Source organism: Oncorhynchus tshawytscha, linkage group LG15, assembly GCF_018296145.1.
Source record: "Oncorhynchus tshawytscha isolate Ot180627B linkage group LG15, Otsh_v2.0, whole genome shotgun sequence".
NCBI classification, from domain to species: Eukaryota; Metazoa; Chordata; class Actinopteri; order Salmoniformes; family Salmonidae; genus Oncorhynchus; species Oncorhynchus tshawytscha.
The window spans coordinates 20,274,964-20,275,425 of NC_056443.1; positions in this window are offsets into that span (position 1 = coordinate 20,274,964).

Below are 462 nucleotides of genomic sequence, written 5' to 3' on the forward strand. Positions count from 1 at the left end.
ATGGAGAAAAGCAGACCCCAACGGTCTCTGTGACCCAGCAGGAAGCCCTCAGTGTCCCTCTACCTACCTCACCTGCAGCAGACAGAGTCCAGGACATGTCAATTTCAATAAGAACACCTGCTATGCAACGTTTCCACAACACCCTCTCTAGTCGAAGCAGAGGTCATAGAACTCAGAGAGAACAAGCTTCAAGAGGAGGACACTGTCCAGAAACTAAAAGAAGAGATGAAACAGTTCAGGAGGAGAGCAGAGCATCTATTGCTAAATTAGAAAGCAGAATGGACAAGCTGAGTCAGACAAATGATGACCTCAGAGACCATCTGAGCACAACAAGAAAGGAGCTCGAACAAAAAGAGAGGTACATTGACACCCTCAACCGGCAGAGAGTCATTGTGTCCTCTGCATCTAGAGAACATGTCCACCAGCTTGGTACAACACAAGCAGAACCTGAGACCAACATGG